The following is a 26,317-nucleotide window of genomic DNA, read 5'->3' as shown; positions in this document are numbered from 1 at the left end:
CACACTGTTTCTTTCCTTCTCGCATTTTTTTTACAATTCTTTTATATCCTTACAAACATTCTTTGTATCTTTACAAATTCAACTTCACAACAATATGATTTAAGTTTTTGATAGAATAGATGGAGAATGGAGGTCTTGTGTAGCAGTGGTAGCACCCCTATCTCTGGCCCACAAACTCCATTTCAAGTCCCCTTCAGGACTTGCTGGCCATGGAAGGCATGCCATAATTTGGTCAAACAGGTTGATTGTTAACCTGTAAATCTTTGCAAGACACCTATAGTAAGAGCAGAATAGCTTCCTAGTCAGTCATACCACAAAAGACAACAGCAAGCTACTGCAGTACCTTGGCAAGCCTCCATGGATCAATTACAGGAGTCCACAGGTGCAAATGCCTTTTCAGGGCATGGTACTCGGAGAGATGGAGAATAAATGTTCCCTCTGATGAGTGAATGAGTAGCAACAGGTCATATCTTCCAAATGTTTGGCCAAGAAGGGAGATGTGGAGACATTTATTCACTCAATGAGTTGTCAAGATCGGGAATACTCCACCTGGAAAGATGGTGAAAACTGATTCTGTAAATAATTTTAGAAGTCAGTTAAAAAGATATATGAGGATGTGGAACTTACGGACAAAAAGCATGGATGTGGAACTAAATATGACAGTTCTTACAAAGACCAAGCATAGACATGATGGGGTAAAGGGCCTCATCTGCATTCTATGTTTCTATGATTTCAACATCAGGACCATTATTTACCGCAAAAAAATATAAAATGCAAGTACTACTTGGTATTTTTGTTGGAAGACTACTAATTAATGCCAAGCATTTCTTTAGGCATTTTCCCAATCAGCTGTAACTCTGGAAGATCCACAGAAACCCCAATGATGCCATGTAAACAGGGTTTCCATCAAACCTTGGTGGAAGTTATGGCAACTGTTTGGGAGCAGCCCTGAGAACATTCTCTGAAAACATGTATGTGCAATGATGATGATGACCATGACAACAGGTACTCATGATTATTATCGTCCTTACATGTGGATTTGTACAAAAACTTTCCAAAGGATTCCACGAAAGCCATAAGGTAAACAAACAAACAAGATAACTCAGGAAAATTGACCAAACGTTTGGTTAAAGAGATGGGTTTTTTTAAAAGAGGGTTAAATAAATTGAGGCAGAAGAACTTAGGGAAGGATTGCCAGAGAGGCATGCCTATGTGGTTGAAAGCACAGTCTTCAATGGCGAGTTAACAGAAAAATAATGCACCAGAATCCAGAAACCAAAGAATGGAAAGGCTGGGAGAATGAAGAGCACAGAAGCAGAGCACAGATGAAGAGGAGCAAAGGTATGTATGGATTCAAATACACCTTGTATGGAAACAAAAATTGATATCCATTTCACAATCAAAGAGAACAAAGAACAAAGAACAGTACAGCACAGGAAACAGGCCCTTCGGCCCTCCAAGCCTGTGCCGCTCCTTGGACCAACTAGATTAATTGTTTGTATCCCTCCATTCCCAGGCTGCTCATGTGACTATCCAGGTAAGTCTTAAACGATGTCAGCGTGCCTGCCTCCACCACCCTACTTGGCAGCGCATTCCAGGCCCCCACCACCCTCTGTGTAAAAAACGTCCCTCTGATGTCTGAGTTATACTTCGCCCCTCTCAGCTTGAGCCCGTGACCCCTCGTGATCGTCACCTCCGACCTGGGAAAAAGCTTCCCACTGTTCACCCTATCTATACCTTCATAATCTTGTATACCTCTATTAGATCTCCCCTCATTCTCCGTCTTTCCAAGGAGAACAACCCCAGTCTACCCAATCTCTCCTCACCGCTAAGACCCTCCATACCAGGCAACATCCTGGTAAACCTTCTCTGCACTCTCTCCAATGCCTCCACGTCCTTCTGGTAGTGCGGCGACCAGAACTGGACGCAGTACTCCAAATGCGGCCTAACCAGCGTTCTATACAGCTGCATCATCAGACTCCAGCTTTTATACTCTATACCCCGTCCTATAAAGGCAAGCATACCATATGCCTTCTTCACCACCTTCTCCACCTGTGTTGCCACCTTCAAGGATTTGTGGACTTGCACACCTAGGTCCCTCTGTGTTTCTATACTCCTGATGACTCTGCCATTTATTGTATAACTCCTCCCTACATTATTTCTTCCAAAATGCATCACTTCGCATTTATCCGGATTAAACTCCATCTGCCACCTCTCCGCCCAATTTTCCAGCCTATCTATATCCTGCTGTATTGCCCGACAATGCTCCTCGCTATCCGCAATTCCAGCCATCTTCGTGTCATCCGCAAACTTGCTGATTACACCAGTTACACCTTCTTCCAAATCATTTATATATATCACAAATAGCAGAGGTCCCAGTACAGAGCCCTGCGGAACACCACTGGTCACAGACCTCCAGCCGGAAAAAGACCCTTCGACCACTACCCTCTGTCTCCTATGGCCAAGCCAGTTCTCCTTGTATCCCATGAGCCTTAACCTTCTTAACCAACCTGCCATGTGGGACTTTGTCAAATGCCTTACTGAAATCCATATAGACGACATCCACGGCCCTTCCTTCATCAACCGTTTTTGTCACTTCCTCAAAAAACTCCACCAAATTTGTAAGGCACGACCTCCCTCTTACAAAACCATGCTGTCTGTCACTAATGAGATTGTTTCGTTCTAAATGCACATACATCCTGTCTCTAAGAATCCTCTCCAACAACTTCCCTACCACGGACGTCAAGCTCACCGCCTATAATTTCCTGGGTTATCCCTGCTACCCTTCTTAAACAACGGGACCACATTCGCTACCCTCCAATCCTCAGGGACCTCACCCGTGTCCAAAGAAGCGACAAAGATTTCCGTCAGAGGCCCAGCAATTTCACCTCTCGTCTCCCTGAGCAGTCGAGGATAGACGCCATCAGGCCCTGGGGCTTTGTCAGTTTTAATGTTCCCTAAAAAACCTAACACTTCCTCTCTTGTAATGGAGATTTTCTCTAACGGGTCAACACCTCCCTCCGAGACACTCCCGGTTAACACACCCCTCTCCTTCGTGAATACCGATGCAAAGTATTCATTTAGGATCTCCCCTATTCCCTTGGGTTCTAAGCATAATTCCCCTCCTTTGTCCCTGAGAGGTCCGATTTTCTCCCTGACAACTCTTTTGTTCCTAACAATCGTGTCAAAAGTCAAAATTACCCCCAAAGCCTTTGGCATAAATGGATCTGAACAGTTAGCAAAACAACAAATTAAGATTGTTCATACAAACAAATTGCAACACCAGCAATCTTATTGTGGAATTATTGAGAGTCAAATACTTGTATAATCAGAAATCTCACCTTTATATAATTGATTATCTTGGGATATCTGTATGTTTTGAGATAATGTGCTCAATGCCTCTAAGTGGTTTGGAAGACCAATAAATGCCTTGCATATGGGAATCATCATCCCAACATTGGTCGGCAATTCTCAAAAGATTCTGGATGCAGCTGAAAAAAAATGCAGAAAAGCTCAAAACTTGAATGAGTTTCGGCTTTAGATGTTAATGGATGAAATAAAACAGGAAAAGGAAAACCTTTTGGTGCCCATGGAACAAAACCTTAGGAAATTGTCAAGAGCCGTTTGGAGGGAGATTAAGAACAGAGTTCACTTACCTCACCTACAGGACTGCAAACTAGTGCTCGCAAAGGTTTCGTGAATTGGCAATGTGTAACAATGTAACACGCATTGCGGCAACTTTGTCCCGTCTCTTTTTTGAGCAGTTGAGTGCCAACCATGGTGCGTATCATCTACAAGATGCACTTCAGGAACTCACCAACACTTCTTAGACAGCATCTTCCAAATGACCACTGCCATCTAGAAGGACAAGGGCAAACACATGGGAACACCACCACCTGGAAGTTCCTCCCCGAGCCACTCACCATCCTGAATTGGAAATATATCATCGTTCCTTAAGTGTCGCAGAGTCAAAATCTGGAACACTCTTCCTAACAGCACAGTGGGTGTATCTACATTTTATAGACTGCAACAGTTCACAAAAGCAGCTCACCCATTACCTTCTCAAGGGATCGACAATAAATGCTGGCCAAGCAAGCAATGCTCACATCCATGAATGAATTAAAAGACATACAATTAAAAGTCAAGTATGCTTCCTGCCCAAGTTCTCCTTTCCATTGTAGTTTGTGTTCCAATACTCATTGATTCTGTATCATGCAGGTATGTCTTGCGACAAGGATGTTTTCATTCTAATACCATAAAGAATTTTGTTCCTGGTAATGGATTGTTGTCAGCTGATTATCGCTTACTCCTGACTTTCCAGTCGGTAGATAGAGCCATGGCCACCCCATAAATCCAAGCCGCTTTGTGGGAGATAGCAAGATCAGTGGATAACGCAAGCTGTAGCATAGTAGATGGAGACCTACACACTCAACGCTAATTTCTTTTGAAGAAGGAGATTATTTAATGTCAATGGATTATTAGCCTCCAGATTTATGGTAACCATATTACTGCAGCGCTTCCATAGTAATGGAGGAGAAGGAGGGCTGAGAAGTGGCAGAAGAAGCTCAAGAGAAAAAATGAAGAGAAGGAGGCAGAGACACGAAGACACATCTTCCTTGTAGACTGCAATTATCTTTTTTATTCATCCATGGGAAATGAGTGTTGCTACAAGGCCAGTCATCCCTATTTATCCTTGAGAAGGTAATAACAAGCCAAAGTGTTGAACCACTGCAGTCTTTCTGGTATAGACTTACTTAGAAGGGAATTCCAGGATTTTGACCCAGCCACAATGAAGTCAGGATGGTGTGCGACTTGCAGGGGAGTTTGCAGGTGGTAGTGTTCCCGTGGCATCTACTGCCCTTGTTCTGCTGGATGGTTGAGGTTGTGGGTTTGGAAGATGCTGTCAAAGGCAGCTTGGTAAGTTGCTCCAGAGCATCATTTAGTTTGTAAATGCTGAAGCCATTGTGTGCCTGTGATGGAGAGAGTTAATGTTTAAGGAGAACACATCGAACCTTCAGCTTCATCCTGGATGATGGTGTTGTGTTGAATATTGTTGAAGCTGTACTCATCTGGAAAAATGGATCATCGCACTCCTGACCTTCACCTCCTGTTGCAGACAAGAAAAGGAGTCAAAACTGAACTCCTTTATTTTTCTTGCCATCTGTCCATGAGGAGATGCATTTAAACTTTTGAAGTAAGCTGTGGGTGGTCCCTATGTTTGTGTGATCAATTTCTAAAGTGTCACACAGCAAACTCTCTTGACGTTTGAAACAGAAGTAAAGTTTATTTACACTTTTTAACCTAGGAATGGCCACAACTTCATAAACACAGAGACAACAATAAGAAGATAGGAAAGAGGAAGTTTTACAATGATGGGCAACTTAAAAGGAAACACATCACAGGTTTGGATGATAGTTCATGTGATTGCTCGAGTGCAGAAAATCAGGGTCCAGTGAGGCTTCTTTCATGGAGGAGTTACAGTTCAGGCAAGGTCAGCTAGCTGAAGCAGGTGTTGCAGAATTCTTTTAAAGTTGGTGATGAAGTGAGATGAGGTTCTTATACAGAGACTTGGTCTGTTTGGCAGGTGGTGGCAGGAATCTTTCAGAGAAACAGAGTTTGAAGAGGTGTGGACTTGATGCAGACTGCTCAGCCTGCTTTGAAGCTTGGAGGGTGGCGTTTAAACAGCAGATTGAGTTGTGAGCCTCTGACTACACTTCCCGCTGCCTCGGCAAAGCAGCCAGCATAATTAAGGACCAACGCACCCCGGGCATTCTCTCTTCCACATTTTTCCTTCGGGAAAATGATACAAAAGTCTGAGGTCACGTACCAACCGACGCAAGAACAGCTTCTTCTCTGCTGCTGTCAGGCTTTTGAATGGACTTATCTTGCATTAAGTTGATCTTTCTCTACAACCTAGCTATGACTGTAACACTACATTCTGCACTCTCTCGTTTCCTTCTCTATGAACAGTATGTTTTGTCTGTATAGCGCGCAAGAAACAATACTTTTCACTGTATGTTAATACATGTGACAATAATAAATCAAATCAAATCAGCATTGACCGAAGGTATCAAAGATGATAATGGCATACTTAGCAGAGTCGCCAAGTTGACACTTCAATGTTCTCCTCGCTAACAGCTGGGGCCTGTGCCAACATTGGGACAGCTGTCCCACATACCAGTTGAGTGACAGTCTGACATGGTCATCCTAATGGAACCATAAAATAAAGCCAATATCCCAGAATCCTCCACCCTCATATTTTGGTATGCCCTGTCCCACCAGCAGAACAGACCACCAGAAGTGGTGGCATAGTTGTATCAAGTCAGGGGTGAGGGGTGGGGTGTGTTGTGGGAGTAGCCCTGTGAGTCCATATCAACTTCAGACCCCATAATGTCTCATGGCATCAGGAACATAGGCAAAGAAACCTGCTGCTAAACACAGCCCTCTATCAACCACTGAATCAGGGCTCCTCCATGTTGAACAATATTTGACAGGACAAGGGCTCAGAACATACTCTGGTTGGCGGACTTTGCTGTCTACCATGAAGACTAACTTGGTAGCACCACTAAAGCCGAAGTTGACCAAGTCCTTAAGAACATATCTTCCGGACTGGACTGAAGCAATTTGCAAAGGAGTAAATATGAGGGGGGAAAATAGCTTGATCTCTTGCTCAACAATTTACCTGTTGCAGATGCATCTGACCATGACACTATTGGTAGGGGTGACCAGTTGATAATCCTTGTGGAAACAACAATCCATCTTCATACTGAGGCGGTGGTGTAGTGGTATTGTCCCCGGACTAGTACTCTAGAGGCCCAGGGTAATGCTCGCGAGACATAGGTTCAAATCTCACCATGGAAGTTAGTGGACTTTAAATTCAATCAAACATCTGGAATTAATAAGCTAATGACCACAAAACCATTGTTGATTGTTGTAAAGCCCATCTGGCCTGGCCTATCTGTGACTCCAGATCCACAGAAATGTGGTTGATCCTTAACTGCCCCCTCAAGTGCAATTAGAGATGGGCAATAAATGCTGACCCAGCCAGTGATGCCCACATTCAATGAAAACATTTTAAAAATGTTTTTTGTTGTCGTGCGATGCAACTGTGTGGCTTGTGGAGCATTCAGAGTTAATAACATTGCCGTGGGCCTGAAATCCCATGTCGGTGAAACTAGGGGAGAGTGCCAAATTGCCTTCCCTAAAGGAATGGAGGGAACATTAGCAAACCAGATGAATTTGGTGGCAAGCTGATAATTATCATTATTAATCAGACTGGCTTTTCATTCCAGAATGTTTTAATTAATTGAATTTAAATTCCCCAAGCTGCCATTGTGGGATTTGTACTTGTATCTCAGGCTTCAGGGTATTTGTCCAGGTATATCTCAGAGGCTCTGGGGTATTAGGCCACACCTCTATTATTAGTTCAGTAATATTATCAAATTCTCCCATTCACAGTATCAATAGTAGATACTGGAAATATGAATTCGAAAGAAAATGCTGGTAACACGCAGCAGGTCAAGCAGCAGCTGGAGAGATACAAAGAGAAGTAACATTTCAACTGAAAAACTTTTAATCAGAACTAACATTTAGTTTGGCCCGGCTGGGCAAGTAACAGAAAATGTCCCAGTACTCAGTTCTGGCATATTCTATGTATTTTGTTTGTTTAAAGTCCAAAAGAACTAATTTGGGGTCCTTAAGCTTGTGTTATTGCCAACTTAAATCTCGCTCTCTGCCCTTAAATCGGGCGTTTCTTATTGGAGTAAGAATGAAATTTCTTCCACCTAATCAACAAAAGAGGAGAATAGGTTGTCTTAATTCAGTTGTTTAAACTTGGAGTTTCATCGGCCAGTCAGGTGCACAGTCAGCAGAATTCCCAGCTCTGCCAACCTGACTTCTAAAAATTGTTGCCCGGGTGTCAGATTTGGATTCTGGGGATGTTGGCTCAATTAGAAGTCAGGGTGGGTGACCCCAGAAGACCTGAGGAGTCATGCTGGGTGTGGACTCAGGATGAGTTTAAGGCCTTCAACTCAGTAAAGCTTTATAGCAAACATTTCATGCAATTGTGCAATCTCTTGTATCAACAAGCATTAGAATCGGTAGTCCCACTTCGAAGAGTTTAACACCACTTGCAGCTTTCAATCAAACTGTGAGATGGCAGGCACCTTACTGAGATAATGGGTGGTTGTGAATCAATCATGTAGCAGTATTTCAGAAATGGAAGCCCGTAGCTTATGTCAACAGACAGAGTTAAATAGCAAGCATTGACTTTTTCTTTAACAATCCAGACACTTTTTTCCCAAAGATTTAAAGGGCAGGATATTTTAATAGCTTTATTAGCTCCCTTTGATCAGAGCTTTGACAGTCCTCATTGTCAATTCTGACAAGTCCATTTGACTACCCCTCTTGACAGGTCCTTTTGCCAACTTTGATAGGTCTTCTTGATAGTTTTGACAAGTGCTTCTGACAGTTTTGACAGTTGATTTTTACAAGTCTGTTAATAGTTCCAATCAACTTGACAGTAGTGAGGTTATGCACTTATGCACGTTTATACCTACTTTTAGCAAATCCAAAGGGCACATGAACTCCACCAAAGGGCATCTTACCCCTCTAAAGGGGTACACTGGCTATCCAAATTAATCCCACAAAGTTCAGAGCTGCTCTTAACAAGTCTAATCTGCACACTTTGAGTTTCATTCCAAGGCCTCCAAAATCCCAGCTGAGTCGATGCAGCTGATGAGTTTAACGGCCAGTAGCTTCCACAAAACATACATTTTTACAGAATTGCTCTGCCCACATGAATATGGGAATTGCCCTTTTTGGGAGCGGGATTTATAATTTTCAGCCTAGTCCACCATGTTTATTACAACGGAGAGGCACTCCGTCATGGCAAAAGTCTGGTCTGTCATCTGATCTATATAAAATCTGATCATACCTGGTATTAGGTAAATCATTCCTGCATTACAGACGAAGGGAACCACCTGATTAATATTGATACTTGTATAGCAGGAGGCAACAAATGGAAGGAAACTATTAATAAATCCTTCATAAACATGCAAAACCATTCAAAATTAACCGGGCATTATTCACAATTGGTTTGGTGCAGGGAAAATTAATTATACTGGGAATATATCTGATGAATGAGCATTTTGACTTGGAATACAATTACATTATTCCTGATTATTAAAAACAGTATAATGAATAAAAACATATATTGGGTAAGTCAACATGCAGTAATATCATAACTGAATGTTGGACAGTGCATCACATTGTTAGAGAATTGCCACAGTACAGTCTTGACACTAAAACATTGTTATCAGAATATACAGGTTAATATAGTGGAAGAATGAAAATGTATTTACTAACATGTGAATAATGGTGGACAGGTAGAGAAGAGTCTCTGGTGCACCCAGTCTGTCCTGCACCTTTTGTGTGGCATCACAGTTCATGCACTCTCCACTTTACCCAAAACCATGAGATTTGCCTGAGAGGTAAAAAGAAAAAAGAAAAACCAAGGCTATTATTATTGGGAAAAAGACATCCAGTGAATTGTTGTCCGCCACGAAAGCCTGTTCCAGAAGGTTGCTATTCTCTTGATTAAAAAAAGCACTTCGATCAGGTTGTATACAACTTAAAATTGTGAACTTCTGGTGATGTATTTAATTGGACAAATTGTCAACTGGAACACAATTTATTCCTTCCTTAATCTTCTAAACCTCAATCAAGTCACTTTGCTTTTCCAACATCTTTATTACTTTTCTTTGAAAAGTGTGTGAATATTGTGAGCCTCCATATATGTGCATAACTGTGCACATATTCAAATTCAACATCTTTTGCCAATCATGACTCCACTCTTCAAACACATCATACGAGGAGCGTTTGAGGACTAAGAGTCTGTATTTGATGGAATTTAGAAGGATGAGGGGGGATCTAATTGAAACTTACTGAATTCTGATAGGCCTGGATAGAGTGGACGTGGGAAAGAAGTTTCCATTAGTAGCAGAGACTAGGATCCAAGGGCACAGCCTCAGAATAAAGGGACGAACCTTCAGAACCGAGATGAGGAGGAATTTCTTCAGCCAGAGGATGGTGAATCTATGGAATTTATTGCCACAGAAGCCTGTGGAGGCCAGGTCATTGAGTATATTTAAGACAGAGATAATTGTGAAGTGGTTCTTGATTGGTAAGTGGATCAAAGGTTACAGGGAAAAGGCGGGAGAATGAGGTTGAGAAACCTATCAGCCGTGATCGAATGGCAGAGCAGACTTGATGGGTCAAATGGCCTAATTCTGTTCCTACATCTCATGATCTTGTGACATCTAACCGCATCAACAGTTTTAATACTCAAACGGATTTTCATATCAAGTGTAAATTTGCAGAATGTGCCTCCTGACATCTGTATCCAAGTTAATAGTAAATAAAGCAAAAAGCATCTGTGTGTCATAATATGCAGCATATAAACAGAAGAAAAATAAATTCAGATGCATATGCCAAATATAATGCCCAGAACTTCTGTTTTCATCATGACAAAATAAGTCAGAACATTTTTTATTCAGTGTTTCCTTATAACACAGGAATACTTCAAATGTGCATCATTCTTAAGCTTTATGCGCATAGCCTCTTATAATGAAAGCCTTCACTCTGTAGGTGGATGAGTGTTAACATGGAGAGATTCACAAACATCTCAAATTAATGATAATTTGATGCAAAAATATGATTTTTTTCATGTTTTTAAAAAAAATCATGTACATTATTAGCTGAAAATATTTTCAAAGGTTAAAATTAGCTGTGTAAGAGCTAGATGCCAGATGGGTGGGAACATGAATGGACTGTCTGAGAAAGCATGCACTTGATTCACCAGCTGGCCATTCATCAAGCAGAGGCCCGTGGTAATGAGCATCTATGAAGCTATGATGCAGGCATGATTAACTCTTCGGTTGTTCAAGGGATGCCATGAATTGAGAGGAAGCAATTTATAGCTGTCATTCCAATCATGAATTCTCATATTTGATTGAACTAAGCTTCTCTTTTAAGAAATCTTGCTTGAATTTATGAGGAATACGTTGATTTTTGATGGTCCTGTATTTTGAAAATGGACAACTGAAGATGGTTTCTCTTTATACTCAGTGATTAGTAACAAATTACAACAGTATAATGTCAAACCATTGTAAACTCATGAACTTTGTTACTGTGATGACTAAAGCTGACAGCTATCATTTTGTTTCTTCCTTTTTGGTTACATTTATTTCCTCATTACTTTTTTATGTTTGCCTACTGATGCGCGATTAATTCACTCGGGAGGCTGGATCGTACCCGGGAAATAAAGGCTTTTATTAGCAACAAGAATGGAGCTTACTGCTTAACAATACAATCCCAGACTAAAGGGTCACTAGGAAGTGCAGTGACCTTTATACTCCTATAGGAAGGCGGAGCCAACCGGAGTGTACCACAGAACAATACCAACAGGTGGAACACCCCAACCCTAACCCCAACAGTAACAAGAGTAACATATGTACAAGTACCCATAGTGATAACCATCTATGGTTCAGTACCCATAGTGGTAACCATCTATGGTTCACCACACCTACATAATAGAATGTTAAACAAATCATGTTAAACAAATTCGTTGCACAGTGATTAAGTTACTGGACTAGTAAACGAGAGAGCCAGGCTAATAATTGAGAGATGTGACTTTAAATCCCATCATGCCAAATTAATTCATTCATTAAATCTGGAAGTCGTCACAATAGTTGGTAGTCTGACCAGAAGACATAAAAAAAACTCGTTCATGAATGACCTTTAGGTAAGGAAACCTGCTGGTCCTTAGCCTGTCTGGCCATCTGTAACTCCAAAGTCATAACCGACTGACTTGAGCTATTCAGATGTAACAGACTATGACAATAAAGTAGGCACGGTGGTCAGCACTGCTCCCTCACAGTGCCAGGGACCTGGGTGACCTACAGATTAGTCTGTAGAGATTTACGGAGTCATACTCTCAGAATTATACCAATCAGCCAATGTTCCAGATTCCTCCATCACTGTCCCTGAATATGTCCTGTTCTACTGGCAGCTCTGACCACACGAGATGGCAGCAAGGTTATATATGTCAAGAAGAAATTGCTATTTGAGGCCTTGTCATTGATTCCACAGCTCATGAAGTTTCATGGCATTAACTCACACATGGACAAGGAAACCTCCTACTGTTTACCACTTAGCTCAGCTAATAAATCAATGTTACTCTATATTCAACATCACTTGGAATCAGTGCATGGAATGCTTGGGGGATTTCAATGTCAAAGTGCTTGGTAGCACCGCAACTGATGAAGCAGGACAAGCTACCAGACTGGAATTGTGAACAAATGTGAAGGAAAAAATCTACTTGATCCTGTTCTTGTAAATCTCACTGTTGCAGTCTACCTGTCCATGATGCTGTTGGAAAGAGTAACAATAGCACAGGCCAGGGAAGTGAAATACTATCTCCACAGCAATGAAACCCTACATTGTGTTGTGTGGGACTATCGCCATGCATAAATGGAATAGATCCAGAACAAATCTCACAGTTCAACATTGAGAAACTGTGGAAAAACTGTGGGGCCATTAGCAGTGCCAAAATTGAATTTCATTACTGTTGGTAACCACATATCCCTCATTTTATCATTGCCATCAAGTTAGCTAATCAGCCCTGATTCAATGAAGAGTACAAAAGAGCACATCAGAAGCAACATCAGGCATACCCAAAAATGAGGTGTCAAACTGATGACACTACAATGCAGCCATGGTGTGGAGATGCCAGCATTGGACTGGGGTGGGCACAGTAATAAGTCTCTTAACACCAGGTTGAAGTTCAACAGGTTTATTTGGTATCACGACCTTTCGGAGCGCTGCTCCTTCAAGGAACAGCGCTCTGAAAGCTCGTGATAATAAATAAACCTGTTAGACTTTAACCTGGTGTTGTGAGACTTCTTATTACAATGAAAACAGTATGTGATATTTGGAGACGTGCAAATTAAAAACCAATGGATCAGATCAAAGCTCTGTAGGCTTGCCATGTCCAATTCTGAACTGTCAATTGGCAATTAAATAACTAATAGGAGTGGGAGGCTCCATGAGCATCTCCATATTCACTGATGGTGGAGCCAGAAAGTGAGTGCAAAAGACAAACCTGAAGTTATTTCAACCATCTTTAGTCACTCGGGTTGAGTGGATGATCCAACTTCCTCTTCCTAAAGTCCCCACCACCACAGAAGCCAGTTTACAGCCAATTCAATTCCATGTGATGTCAAAATATGGCTGAGCACAACATTGTACATAGCAAAGCTATGGGCCTTGACATTTCATATGGTTAGAGCACAGGCATCTACCCAACAAAGGGGAAAACTGACCATATTTGCCCTGTGCACAAAAAGCAAGACCTGCGCAATGGAACCAATTACCATCTAATCATCAGCAAATTTATGAGAGGTGTCATTGATAGTACTGAAAAATACCTACTCAGTTTGGGATCCATCAGGACAAGTCAGCTCTCGATGTCATAACAGCCTCCATCTAAATGGAGACCAGAAAAATTCATTCTAGAGGTGAGGCAAGAGTGTCTGCTTGCAACATCAGGCAACATTTGATCATGTATGGCACCAAGGAACCCTAATAAAATTGAACTCAATGGGAACTGGGGGAAGCTCTCCACTTCCTGGAGTGACGTGAAAAGGAAAATAGCTTTGGTTGCTGGAGGGCAATCATCTCAGCTCCAGAACATCACTGCAGGAGTTCCTCAGGGCAGAGTCATTGGGTTCAACCACCTTCAATTGTTTTACCAACGACCTTCCCTCCATCGCATGGTCAGATGTTTGCTGATGATTGTATAATGTTAAATTTCATTCTTCATATAGACTAGAACAATCAGATTGGCAAGGGTGGTCGAGGAAATTTGTTTTGAGAATATTATTGTGACATTCCTGGAGTGATACATTGTGGAACTAACTAGAAATAAAGTTATTTTGGATGCAATATTGTGTAATGAGATGAAAGAGAAAACGTTTCCATTTGTTTCATTGATTATAGTAAGGCAAATATAATAAACTGAACCATGAAGAACTGAAGAACTTGTTAAGTCTCTTGACATGACAAAAACCTTAGCATGATAAATCTTTATTGGGAACAAACTGTCTTAATAAAAGTTGAGAATGATCGAAACAATTTTTTGATAATAAAAGAGGGGGTCAGAAAGGTATGTTTTTTCCCCAGATTTATTCAATTTGTATCGTGAAAATATTCATGGGGAGATTGAAGATCTCCCTTTATTTTTCATTGTTATTTGATCATTCATTGTTCCTCGATCTCCTGCAGCAACTCAGCAGGGCTTCTTCAAAAATATTTCACAAACTCTACGACCTCCATTACCTGGAAGATAATGACCTAGACTTTGCGGTCTCATAGTCAAGAGACCGGACCTATCCCAGAACATACGCTATGTGACCCCTCAGGAGATCCCAAAGCAAGGATTTTGGAAATTGTCCGGGAGGTTTAAACTTCTGATGGATAATTCCCCTGCTCCCCGGAACTCTCCAGAAAAGTTTCCAATTCTGAGTTAGAGTCAGAGACTTTGGACAGTTCCAACTTAATTACTGGATATTTAGCCAGAAAATGCTAGACAGGGAAAAAAAAACTCATCAATCCCCTGTGTAAATATATAACGATGCCTCAAATCACTCACACTTCCCCCTCCAACAGCCCCTCTGACTCTCTGACACCCCTGGGCCAACCCGACCCAACTAGCCTTAATCCGACCAGATTCCACCCCCTGACCCAACTACTCTCTGACCGATCTACCCACTCACTAGTCCTGCAACCTACTTCATACACTGCTCCAGTTCTCACCCCCTACTCACACCATCCCCTACATCCGACAGACAAACCCATCTGACACACCTGCAATCTTACACAGCTGCTGCTCTACCCCTTAACCCATGCTATACCCTTAACTTACGCACTAATGTTCTCTAAATAGCTGTTTACAAAGCAACTTTTGGACATTTAAACTGTTTACCAACTACAAAGGGCAGTTAGTTCTGTAAAAAGCAGCTGTAGCTTCTGCACAAATTGCTTTTGCTGCTCTCTATAAGGATTACTGCATTGGATCAGATGTGAAGGGATCCTCCATTGGAAGATTGTTTTGAAAAAAAATCAACAGAAGGTAAATGTGCATTTTCTGTCAGATCAGGTTTGGAAATAGGGTTTCCGATCCTGCTTGAAAGATTTTAGCCATTACTCCTTCATCCTCACTGGGCTAAAATCCTGGAATACCTTCCCTAAACATCACTATGGGAGTACCTTCATCACACACATAGCAGTTCAAGAAGGCAGTTCAGAACCACCTTCTCAAAAGAAAGGCAATTAGGAAATGGTAATAAATGGTAGCCTTGCCAGTGGTGTTCACATCCCATGCACACAAACAAAAACTTTCCTTCATTCAAGAAAATATATTTTGCAAAACTAAATTTATACACAGAGTTAATATTCCTCCCAGTTTTTCAAAAAGTGATAAGTTGAACTTACATATTATAAATAAGAATGTTGGCAATCCTGTTCGATCACACCAACTGCATTTTGACAGAGCTGTCTTTGGTAAGTTTTTAGCAGTCTCTGCCCACCTACGAGTTATATATTATATAATTGTACTTGTCCACATACAGTTGAGAAAAGAAAGGGTAACTCTTTATGCAATGCATTAAAACATTGACAATTAAATTGATGTCAAAGTTCAAACACATATTCACTATTTTCTCTTTGATTGAAACCTTCCCTCCTCCCCCATATGTTGTTTAATTTTGCGATCTTTCAAAAATACACAATGTTAACCTGTGACACAATTAATATAATCTTTTGCACTGAAAGGTCACTGCTTTCAGTTTTAAATCCAAAAACATGCACATAACCATTTTTTTATTAAAGCTTTGAAATTACCATTTTTTCAGATCTGAATTTGAAGAGCTGAAATATTTATGTGTAGGATCTTGGAGTACAACCAGCTTCATGGTGGAGAAACATTTTAAATCATCCAGTGATTTAAAAAGTCCATAGAATTTCCATAATTTTAAACCAAAAGAGAAAACGCTGGAAAATCTCAGCAGATCTGGTAGCATCTGTAAGTAGAGAAAAGAGCTGACGTTTCGAGTCCAGATGACCCTTTGTCAAAGCTGACAAGCTTATTATCCATAATTATAAGATGGATTACTCGTACAGATTTTGATTTTAGGAACTTTTTAAAAAAAAATACATTCAGAAAAGGGTTTTCATTTAAAACATAAGAACTAGGAGCCATCTGGCCCCTCGAGCCTGCCCTGCCATTCAATTAGATCATGGCTGATCTTTTTATGGACTCAGCTCCACTTATCTGCCCGCTCACCATAACCCTTAATTCCTTTACTGTTCAAAAATGTAGCTATCCTTGCCTTAAAAACATTCAATGAGGTAGCCTCAACTGCTTCACCGGGCTTAAAATTTAGCTGGAGTACCAGATAAAATGGTCAATATTACAATTTTGAGCATCTTATGTCACAGTGGCAGAATTGCACTTTATGGGGCCCTGCATTCACCTTCATTTCTCCCCCCGCCCTCCCTCCCCCTCCCCCTCCCACCCCCTCCCCCTCCCACCCCCTCCCCCTCCCACCCTCCCACCCCCCCCTCCCCCCCTCCCCCTCCCACCCCCCCTCCCCCCCTCCCCCTCCCTCCCACCCCCCCTCCCCCTCCCACCCCCCCCTCCCCTCCCCTCCCCATTGATGTCATAGCCTAGTGTTAGGGCAGAGCTCAGTGTTTGGACACAGCCCAGTGTTTGGATATCGATAGCATTAGAAAGCACAGGGTGAGAAAACTTCAGTCTACAGTTGATAAGTTTAGAATCAGGCACTACCTGTTGGGATGAAGAGGGTCCCTTGAGCACTGTCCTCTCTGACTGGGATCCTGCTCAACTCTTCTTTCATAAACCAGTGTTGGTTTGAGAGCTAGTCACCTTGCGAGGCTCAACATTCAAATAGGATGCAGGGCTATAAATAAATGGACCATTTAATGGCTGCAATTTTAATCTTTGTCGCTCTGAGAATGACTGACACTTCACTTAAACCCTTTATCAGTTCCAGTTGTTCATGGATGACAGCAATTATTGTGCTTTCAGCTTAAAATTCCCATGATGCCTTACAGATGCCTCATTTGTCTGCAGAAGTCTCTATCAGAACAATTAAAAATCTTTCTGGTGTTATGGGGCAAAGGGTTCCATGTAGGTTAATTACCTGGGATGGAATACAGCGCACCAGTCTGTAAAATATGCACCGACATTTACTGCTCCCCAAGAGCAAACTGGCTGCCAAGTTCTAGTTGAACAGACTGACTTTTAGAACCATCCTCTCGGACTCTGTTTTTGTATTTCACCATCTCAATGGTCTTTTCCATTTTAAAAAATCTTTTCTGGTTTCTATGTGCTTTGCAGAAGCTTGTAGAGATGGAAATGGGACATCTTTATAAATCTCTGGTCCTTGTGATTGGGATCTTCTCACATTACCCCATCTGGTTGCAGGAAGTCAATAAGTGTCAGATGGCTTTGATTCTGGGACTTCTGTAACAACAATGACAGGTGTTGGTGCTTGAATTATCTTGCTCCAGGGCCTGACTATCTCATCTCTTTCTCTATGCAAGATATTCTCCACCATCGTCACCTTGATCTTTAACTCTTCTCATTGTCTTCTTTCTCTCTCTTATCACTGATTTGTAAGGCATAGATTCTCGAGCCACTGTAACCACCTTCCAGGTGGCTCTAGCCCGCTCCCAGTCCCTCCTCCGTCAACCTGTCCTCCTGAGTCACCAGGCCGTGAGTGTTTGACCTCAGCTGAGCTCTGAGTCAAGTTTGATGAGCCACTCCAGCGCTCATGTCAAACTCCTTCCATTCTTCATCCTCACTGACCCACTCCTGTTGGGGATTCTGACACTCATTTTTCACCACGCGCTTTTTCTCCTTCTTCCCTTTTTTGGCCACTCTGGGCATCGAAACCGACATGGTTTCAGTGCGAGCCACTGCGATTGGCATGAGGGTGACAGTGATGGTATTGGCAGGCATGGTGAGTCCAGAGCCAGGGTGAGGGCTTCAGTCGACACCCCAGCTCTGGCCAGACCAGTGGAAGGCACTGCCTTGGCCACTTTGGTTTTGTGTTTTTTTTTCTTTCTTTGTCTTTTTTCTTTTCCTTGTCTTTTTTGGGAAAGAAATCATCTAAGCTCTTGTCATCCCGCGGGACCATGCTGGACTGGGAGTCGGGGTTCGGCTGAAGCCAAACACTCACGGCCATGTCAGCTTGGTGACTTAGGGAGATGGATCAGGAAGGACCAGGAGCTGGTGAGAGATGCCAAGAGCAGGCTGGACAGGGGTTTGGAAACCAGGGACAGCATTGGCAATGGATGGTTCACATCTTTTTGCCGCCTGGGTTGTTGGAATTGTCCTTCAGAAATCTCACTGAGAGGTTTTAAGTTCCTATCTGTTGCCAGTGCACATCATGATCCAAACCCCAGGTTTTAATTGGGGATTGAGTAAAATGTGACTCTAATTGAATCCCATGCTCTAAGGGAACTTGACCAATCAGAATCCAACGTTGCTCTACATTGCCTGCTGATAGCTCTGCTGTGATTGGTGCCCCCACAACCACTGGCCAGCATGGGCTTCCCCTATTGGTGGGGCCATGTGCCTAGGAATGGTGTTTTTCATTGTCAGCTAGTTCTCTACTCTGTCACATCTCAAAAAAAAATCTGTCATGGGAGTAATGACATTGATACGTGAATATTTCTTACATCTGTAAGTCATGAAGCCAAGTTTATCCTGAGTTATTACATCAATTTTCTAACTATTGGATTCAAATCAAGGAAATGTGGTAATAAATCTATCTGTTTAAGACAACATTGCAAACTAAAATACTGTAAGGTTGGCCTTTGACTGACCTTGACACTGTACAACATTTATTCTTAAATCTTTTCACGTGGCAACCTAAATATATTTAATGGGCACCAATAAATGTTATTTTAAAAAGTTTCAATGAATTTAGTAACTTAAACAACAAAAGAACAAAAAAATCTATGTTTATCTTCATTGTGCAGCATTATGATTAAGTGTAAACATATGCTGATATGAGAAGGGAAGATAAATGTATAAATTAGTCTTTTAATACAAGAACATTAACTGAATGGGGTGAGACAGTGGTGCAGTGGTAATTTCACTAGACTAGTAACATCGGCTGGAATTTTACTGTCCCGCCCACCACTGGAATCGGAAAGAGCAAGGGGTGGACCATGGAAAGGTCTGTTGACCTCGGGCGGGATTTTCTGGCTTAGGGACAAGCGAGGCTGTAAATTCCCGCCCATAGAGTTTGAGGCTAATGTGCAGAGGACATGGGTTTAAATCTCATTGTGGCAGCTTGTGGAATTTGAATTCAATTAATAAATCTGGTATTCAAAGTTAGTGTGAGTAATGGTAACCCTGAAACAATCATTTCTTTTTCATTTAAAAACCCATCTGTTTCACTCATGCTCTTTACAGAAGGAAATTTTCCATCCTCACCTGGTCTGGCTGTGACTTACAACCCACACTCGTGGATTGACAGCCTCCGAGATGGCCTCACAGGTCACTTCATTTTCAAGGATGATTCGGGATGGAATAAATGTGAATGGCAATAAATAATTGATGCCTACATCCCTGAAAGAACAAAACAAAAATACAGTTCTTTGTCAGGTGGTAGATTTGTGTCATTTTCAAAATTATGGGATGATTATAAAAATAAAAATTCAAGGTAACGGAATGAAAAAGGACCTTGCATTTAAATCCATAGAATCCATAAAATCACTATAGTGCAGAAGGAGGCCATTCGGCCCATCAAGTCTGCACCAACCACAATCCCACCCAGGCTTTATCACCATAACCCCATGCATTTACCCGAGCTAGCCCCCCTAAGACTAAGGAGCAATTTAGCACAGCCAGTTCACCTAACCTGCACATCTTTGGACTGTGGGAGGAAACCGGAGCACCCGGAGGGAACTCACGCAGACACAGGGAGAATGTGCAAATTCCAGTAACTGCTTTTCACACTTGTAGTGCTTTTAATTGGGTGTGATTGTCATGGAGCCAAACTTGCCAGCTAGTTTACATACAACAGATACTGATGAACAGCAGATACAAAAATAAATAACCAATTAATTTGCTGCTGGAGTTATTGCTTGAAGAAGGAATATTAACTTGGCTGTTCCTTGCTATTTGAATGGTGCAACACTGAAAAAAAACAGCTGTGGTAAATCATTAAAAAAACTCACGGGGCGGAAAAATTTTCCTGTCCCACTCGTCACGAGAATCGGAGCGGGCGGGACACGAACCATGCAAAGGTTGGTTGACCTCAGGCGAGAGTTTCCGGTTTTGGGGGCGAGTGTGGCTGGAAAATTGTGCTCATGGTCTCCATTTGAAATCTTAGCTAGATCCTTCCAACAGAGGTCAATAGTGTATCTAATGACACTTGTGTTGGCCGCAAATGCATACAAAGCAGACAAAAACGTAGAATATAGTTTAAAGTTATATTGATAATCAAGGGCAGAATTTTTATACGGGCTCTCCCAGTCTCCAACCATAACCTTGGTGGACAATTGGAAATGTCCTGGAGAAACTCTGTAATCTTCACCCTGTTTCATTGAGTTTACCGCTGGGTCTTCTGCCAAAGCGCAGGGAAATCAAAAGAATTTCTGTTGAAATTCTACCCCTTGATAGCTTTACATAAATTTTTGTGTTGTTAAGAGCTAAGCTGAAAGCTGGAGCGAAATCCTGTGAATTTTAATTAGGCGATTTGACATTGATATAAGCAGGCTAAACGTAACTTGTCATAAAAAAAACTATTGCAGTCAGCTGCTCATAACAATTAAGAGAACAGATTGTGTTCACACCAAATTCATCTTTATATCAATGATGATCTCTTCCATTTGACAGTTTTTAATGATCTTCCAGCTTATATATCTTCAAAACTGGAATGACATTCACTCACTGCCTCACTTAAGCTGGGTGTCCTCACATTACAAATCCCTTTAAATCTACCCTGCCACAGATCTCGGTGGTTTTGAAATTCATGCAGTTGAAGTCAATAGAAATAGCATTGACAACAAAGATGTTTGTTTTTTTCTTTCATGTTTGCAAACTAAATTCTGATATTTTAGACTGTAAAATGGGTCAGGTATATTTAGTAACTGCTCAAGTCGCATTTTTGGTTTGAAAAGAAGAAAAATATGGCAGAGTCGGAAATGGATGTGAAAACATTTTCTGTCCGACCAATGCCTTTGTTTTAAGTAAACTTAATCAGATATTTAGTTATCCTTGAATAGATCACAGAGAATTGCTGTAAAAGTCTTTTTTCTTTGCTGTGTTTAATTTAAGTGCCAAGAGATAATAGATTGCTCCTAAAACAATCTGGCGTGCTTCTGCATGTCTGGACCTTGATCTGAATACAAGTTAACCCCGATTCTGCAGGATCTCTGTCCTCATACCTTTGATATGCACACCTCAACCTCTCTGACTGAACACATCTTAGCTAGGTGCTTACTGAATAGCAGCATTTCTGACAAAATGAACTCCCTCTGCTGGATATCTACATGATTAGATGTTTTAAGCACTGCAGCCTTGATTATTGATATCTTTCAACCTGTTATGATTTACTCTATGTTTCAGAAACCAATGAATCACAGGGTTTCTTATAACTGAAATAGCATGTAGGAACAGACCCAGTTATTATCTCCTAATATATTAACAGTCTTGGTCAGGCTTCCTGCAAATGTCATGTTCCTTCTGAGAATGCTTTCCCCATGACAATTTGTTGACAGCACTCCAATGGTTTAAAACAACAAATCCTCTGATTCAGCACAAACAAGACTTTGCATTGTTGATGCTACACACGCAACAGGGATGGATTAATTTTACCTGAATGGATTTATTTCAGTTCCTTTTGTGTGTAAGGGTAACTTGGAGTTTTAGGACAGCAGGAATTCACTGCAAGATTACCTCAGTTGGATCAGATCTCATTTGCACCCTAATTCTGCCAGTGTGAGCTGATGCCAATAACTCTGCATCACATGTTTGGCAATATTTTAAAGATGAAATCATTGCTAAATAGTACAAGCTGCTGGGGTGTTATTGCTGAAAGAGACTCGCATTTGAGTCGAGTTACCAATGTGTTGTATACCACGTAAAAATGCATATTTTGTTTTGGGAAAAATCAATGCCTGAGTGCATCTCTGAAATGACACAAATTATTTTTCTGGGTATTGATGACATAAATGTGTTGCGTGCAGAGCAGATGGCTAACTAGAATCAAAGGCCCTGTACTAATTTTGTATTAAGTTGCGATTGCCTAGACTTTCTGATGGGAATGGATTTCGAAAGATAGGTGGGCTATTTCAGCAGTCAGCCTTCATTTAGCAGCATGTGTGACCACGACCTTTCTGGCCTACGATTACTGGTGCATTGCACTCTTGATGTGGCTCCACCTTTAAAAACCTAAGTGACCTGCACTGCTACAGGTGCATTGCTCTTGAAAGCATCCTTCAAAGCTGATCTTTTAGTGCAATTCATGAGATTTCATGGGTAATTTTCACCTTCACTACTGGAATGGTAATTCAGGACAATGAATCAGCTGTTCTTTAAAGTGGGATGAAAACTTTGACAAATTATAAAAGGGCAGAGCAATTCATGTCTCGTAACCTCCCCAAAGCGATGGATAGAAAACCATTTTTTTGGATATCATTTTTTATTGCTTTTTTGTATTGCATTTCTTGTTTGCTTTTTTGGGAATGAAATTTGAGTTGGGCAGAAATGTAAAGCTGGTGTTACTGCATCTGTTGCCAGTTGTATGTCCCATCCAATATTTGGTTTTGTTATACAATGGGACTGAATATCAGGCGGGCTGTATAACTGGTGATAGATGTGACAACACTAGTTTCTGACCCCTTCCCCAACCAGAAGATTAATTTCACTCCAATGTTTCAGTTGCGTTTCTTTATGTCCTTATATTGAATTTTAGTTTTTGCTCTTCTACCATTGAAGAAATTTTGCCTCAAATGGACAACAAAACGCAATGGATAGCATAGGCATTTCTTTGAAAGCCTCTTGCCTTTGGAGGATAGTCAGCAGTCGCGTATACCTTTTTGACAACTTTATTCACTTGTCCTGCTACCTTCAACAATGCACTCCAAGGTCCCCATGTTGTTCTGCACTTCTCAAGAATCCCCCCATTCCCTGGATGGGATTTTCCACACCCCCGTGACATGTTTCGTGGTGGCTGAGACGACTTGCCATTGGACAGTGTGGGAGATTCTGGTCCTCTTGCTGTTTGAGGTTTTGCATTATATGCTCCACCTCCCCCTCCCTCCCTCCCACCCACACACCAAAAAACCCACAAAAGGGGTTCAGCATTATGGTCTACATTAAAATATAAATCAACGTTTTATGTTCCAAGAACAGCAAGGAACCCACTACTAAGTCCTGTTAATCGCCATGAAAAATAGCCTTTTGGTCACAAAAACACCCGTCGACTATAACACACTGCTTCCTGTTGTTGAGTCAATTTTAGATCCAAATTGCCACTTTTCTCAGATACCACAAGCTTCTTACCAGCAAGCTATATGGAGCTTTATCAAAGCCTTGTTAAAATCCATGTAGATTGCATCAGATGCTCTACCCTCATCCACACTCTTTGTCTTCTCATGAAAAGCTTCAGTCAAGTTGGACAGGCATCATTTTCCTTCAACCGCGCCATGTTAATTGGGCTTGATTAAAATGTGTATTTCTAAATGATTGACCACCTTTTGAAACAGCACTGTTATTTACAGTTTGCTAACAGGGATGACCCTCAAATCCACACATGTTTCTTTGCCATCACTTCCCTCAGCATGACCTGCCAGAGCAATGTCAGGAATGTCTATCAGGAACTGTGCTTGCACATTTATACTCCTGCCTGAGACATTCCGATCTCAACAATCAGACTGGCATAGACACAAATAAATACTTCCAGTGCTCTTTGAAGTGAGTTCTCCACTTTGACAAACTCAAATGTAAGTTGCCAGCCAGTTTTGATGGATTTGTATTCACATAAAGTCAGGTGTTCATATAGGTTACATGTCTAAGTTCTTTTTATTATGCTTCACACTCAGATGAGAATTTGTAGCTTCCGTTCATTCTGGGAGATAATTTCTAACTTGTTTTTATTTAAACATTGTGCAGTAGTTTTCTCAAATATCAAACGTAACCAAAATATTTTCCATATTCATAATTTACATTTGGACTGGTCTAATTTTGCCATGTTTTGGAATGTTATGCGAGTCCGGTCAGTTTCCTGTGGATCCCCAGACATGATGTGGAGATGCCGGCATTGGACTGGGGTAAACACAGTAAGAAGTCTAACAACACCAGGTTAAAGTCCAACAAGGTTTATTTGGTAGCAAAAGCCACTAGCTTTCGGAACAGGCTGTTCCTTCGTCAGGTGGGTGGGTTCTGATCACAAACAGGGCACAAAGACACAAACTCAATTTGCATGAATAATGATTGGAATGTGAGTCTTTACAGCTAATCAAGTCTTAAAGGTACAGACAATGTGAGTGGGGGGAGCATTAAGCATAGGTTAAAGAGATGTGTATCGTCTCCAGACAGGACAGCTAGTGAGATTTTGCACATCCAGGCAAGTTGTGGGGGTTACAGATAGTGTGACATGAACCCAATATCCCGGTTGAGGCCGTCCTCATGTGTGCGGAACCTGGCTATCAGTCTCTGCTCAGCGACTCTGCGCTGTCGTGTGTCATGAAGGCTGCCTTGGAGAACGCTTACCCGGAGATCAGAGGCTGAATGCCCGTGACCGCTGAAGTGCTCATGCAGACCACGAAGACGCCACGACAACGGATGAATGAACACCGCTCGACAATCACCAGGCAAGACTGTTCTCTTCCTGTTGGGGAGCACGTTAGCGGTCACGGGCATTCAGCATCTGATCTCTGGGTAAGCGTTCTCCAAGGCGGCCTTCACGACACACGACAGTGCAGAGTCGCTGAGCAGAGACTGATAGCCAGGTTCCGCACACATGAGGACAACCTCAACCGGGAGATTGGGTTCATGTCACACTATCTGTAACCCCCACAACTTGCCTGGATGTGCAAAATCTCACTAGCTGTCCTGTCTGGAGACAATACACATCTCTTTAACCTATGCTTAATGCTCCCTCCACTCACATTGTCTGTACCTTCAAGACTTGACTAGCTGTAAAGACTCACATTCCAATCATTATTCATGTAAATTGAGTTTTTTGTCTTTGTGCCCTGTTTGTGATCAGAACTCCCACCCACCTGACGAAGGAACAGACTGTTCCGAAAGCTAGTGCCTTTTGCTACCAAATAAACCTGTTGGACTTTAACCTGGTGTTGTTAGACTTCTTACTGTGATCCCCAGACATGCAGAGTCTGTCATCTAAAAGTATTATGCCACTCACTTCTCCCACCATCCTGAGGTACTAGATCCTCTTGTGCACAACTTCCAGGTTGGAGAAAGCATACTCCTGCTGTTGATATCCTTGTTTTTTTTTCCACCCATGCTGGTTTGGTTTGAGAGGCTGTCCTCTTCTACTCGTCCTTGGGAAAGATCACTTCACTGCAGTCCCTCAGATCTCACAATATGACCTTCAGATAAGAATGGAAAAACTGGGGAGCACCCCTCGCACGTCTCCCTTCTATTCCTGTGGTGTTGTAGCCTGAGGATTTCATGTCCAGTTGAGTCTTTGTCAAATGTAGGCATTTCTTTAAACAGAAAGTCCTCATTGACCAGATTAGATATATCATCCCACCTACTCTGTCCTGTTAAAAAAACAGCAAAGCCTGCAGCAGATCCCAATGTGTCCAACCTGATTAAGGGTTTTGGCTAGGGGCTATTAGTTTAAAAATTCCACCCATTATACCTGAGCATGATATAAAGGTAAATTTGTTCATGATACTTCTCGGCTACTAACACTCAGTTTTAAAATCTTTTCTTGCAATAACTTGGTCAAATCCTCTGTTGTGTTTGTCAAATAATTGAGAAAGGAAGTCCCAAAATGAGGCAATCATTATGCATACATGTGGTATGGAGTTATGAAGGTTGTATGTGTCTTACGTGGTTACCATTCACTCAGACTTTCAGAAGGACATTGCTCTATTCCAATATATTGCATGAGAATACAAAATCCATTCAAATAAAGAACAAAGAACAGTACAGCACAGGAAGAGGCCCTTTGGCCCACCAAGT

The 26,317-nt window shown here is 41.6% G+C and overlaps 1 protein-coding gene and 1 pseudogene across 1 annotated transcript in view; one reads left to right on the top strand and one right to left on the bottom strand.

Annotated features, from left to right (window-relative positions):
* Positions 1-26,317, top strand: part of csmd3b (CUB and Sushi multiple domains 3b) — a 1,683,329-nt gene that overhangs the window by 371,214 nt on the left and 1,285,798 nt on the right. The gene's annotated exons all lie outside the window — the stretch shown is intronic.
* On the bottom strand, positions 17,329-18,281 carry LOC144496138 (protein CDV3 homolog; annotated as a pseudogene).

This window comes from Mustelus asterias, chromosome 7 (assembly GCF_964213995.1).
Source record: "Mustelus asterias chromosome 7, sMusAst1.hap1.1, whole genome shotgun sequence".
Classification (NCBI taxonomy): Eukaryota; Metazoa; Chordata; class Chondrichthyes; order Carcharhiniformes; family Triakidae; genus Mustelus; species Mustelus asterias.
This window is presented reverse-complemented; position numbering and strand designations above follow the sequence as displayed.